This window comes from Halyomorpha halys, unplaced genomic scaffold (assembly GCF_000696795.3).
Source record: "Halyomorpha halys isolate HHAL.00 unplaced genomic scaffold, Hhal_1.1 Scaffold134.1, whole genome shotgun sequence".
Classification (NCBI taxonomy): domain Eukaryota; kingdom Metazoa; phylum Arthropoda; class Insecta; order Hemiptera; family Pentatomidae; genus Halyomorpha; species Halyomorpha halys.
In genome coordinates, this window is record NW_027107159.1 from 1211030 (window position 1) to 1213678 (window position 2649).

The following is a 2649-nucleotide window of genomic DNA, read 5'->3' on the forward strand; positions in this document are numbered from 1 at the left end:
TACACTGTTGAACTGAGACAGCGATATTAAGTTCGTATGAACTCCTTCTTTTTTTTTTCTTTTTTTTTGACCTGTCGATTTGTGTTTTAACTTATACGTAATGCTGTCCAAACAGTAATGAATATATATAAAAAAGTAATGAATATATAACAAGTAATAAATATTTATAAAAAAGTAATAAATATATTAAAAAAATTGTTTGTTTTTTTAATTGTTTACTACTTCAATCATCAAGGACAGACTATCATAACTCTGGTAGGGCTGTTAAGTAACTCCAGTCTGCAATTAATTCTTAAAATAAAAAATATGAATAAATGTACCACTATTAAAGGAAAGTAGTGATAGTTAGATTTATTCTATTAGTTTTAATATATATTATCTATTAAGGATGAGTGAATAATAAATATAATTTATTTGAAATCATAAATCTTTCAATTTTATTATAATTTTTTTTTTTTTTTCTCTGACCCTTTCTTTTTATTTTATTTCTTATTCTGACCTTTATTATCTCAAACCTAATACAAAAATAGGAATATGTATACAATAATGAACATAAATATCTGTAAATATTAATTTTAAAAAAAAATTTTTATTTCGAACCCTTATGACGAAATAAGTAATTAAATTAAATAAATATTTTTTATTTATATTATATAACTAACTTCAAAGATAGTAAGTAATCTTGATTCCTGTTTGAAGGATTTATAAAAATGATATTGGCAGAAATGATGTTTTGATCCAGCTCATCAGTGGACTGAGACCAGTGGTTATACTGTAATGAGCTGATTCTTGCACGAGATAGTAAGAAGGATAAACAAGATAAATTAAAAATAGTTCTCCTGTATCTTACCCATGATGGAATCTAACATCAACTAAATTTGAAAAAATAATAAACGTACTTTAGTAAGCGCAGAGAATATTCTATCTATTACATTCCATATTTCACATATGACTTCGGCTTCCAAATCTTAAAATCTCTTTAATGAGGAACCCTGTAAATTATTTCTATAAAAAACACATCCTGAAGTTTCATAATAATAATAATCATATAATTAATAGTTACTGTATTTTTATATCTCTCTTTTATTTGTTTGTTTCCATTTTCTTTCATCGTTTAATACTTTTTGTTGTAATTCTTGTTTATTTATTCTTTTCACTGTACACCTTATTATTATTTTCTTTAATTAACTTGGACAGTAAGATAGCTGGGAAATCACCTCGATCGCTTCCTTACCTGGAACCATCATATCAACTTAAAAAAAAATAGGTGGATGTGATGGGTGGAACATAATTTCACAAAGAGAAGGATTTGGTTTTTTTTTTCTATGTTCTTATTGACATACTAAAAGTCTAGACAAATGAAATAGCGCAAACAGCATTTTTATTATTTATTTATTTTTTGTCAGCAACTGAATTTTTTTATCATACAAAATTTTTCCATAGTATCAAAATAATGAAACTTTAAAAAAATAACAAAGTGGTGGCCCATAAACTGGAAAGCCTAAAATGTTCTTTTTTTTAGTCAGTTCACAATATCTGATCGATAGATACGTCAAAAAAATTTAAAAAAACTATTTAAAGTGACATAAATTTCCCATTTAATACTTCCCGAAATTAATTTTTTCGCCAAAACATTTTCTGGTGGTATAAATGACACGAATTCTACCCTCAGACAAATCCATGCCGGTACTCCACCAGGCTCAGTCCTTTCTCCCATTCTGTCCAACTTCTGTTATCCAGTTCACACACATCTTCATAGCAATGTTGGCTGACGATACAGGAACACTGGTCAATATGATGACATAATAATAGCTAAAAATGCTAATTTGCAAAGTCACCTTAATGATCTAGAACAATACTTCACTAAATGGATGATTAGCCCGTACATTGAAAAATGTTTACACCCAGACCCCCACCAGGCCCATCGGGAATGATCCTCAAAGGTAAAAATGTGAAATGGAATCCTGCCAGTGAAACAGTAAGATACCTGGGAATTCACCTCGATCGTCGCCTTACCTGGAACGACTATATCGACATCAAACTAACTCAAACCTACGCAAGGTTAGCAATGCCATATCCTATGTAGATAGAAAATCCAAATTAAAACCAGAACCAGCTAGTCTTATTTTCAAAACAATTCTCAGGCCACTGCTGATGTATGGCTGTGAAGTCTAGGGAGCGGCATCCTTTACGAAAAGGAAAAAATACAAACCTTTCAAAATAAAGTCGTAAGAATTGGATGCTTCTTGGTTTTGGAAGAAACTGACAATTGCATCGGGAATCACAAATAGAGACAATAGAGATTTACATCAAAAAAAGATTCATGAAGTTCCACTCCCAGTTACCTACAGTTAAAGGAGAAGTGACCTATAACTTGGGAAACCCAACCACAACCCGAAGAATGAAGCCCAGGTTGGTGCAGGACATCCTGTAATAAGTTCTATATTTATCAGTTCTGTTATTGTCACTTTAAAATTTTATTTTATCCAAATTCTTTTCCCTTTATCTTTTTCTTAAATTCACTTTCATTTGTTCCCAATTATTTATTTAGTTAAATCCATAAACGTCATATGTTTTGTTATTAACTTTACATTTATCTTTCATTAAGAATTATTATTTTAATTTATTTATTTTGTCTTTTTTTTTTTT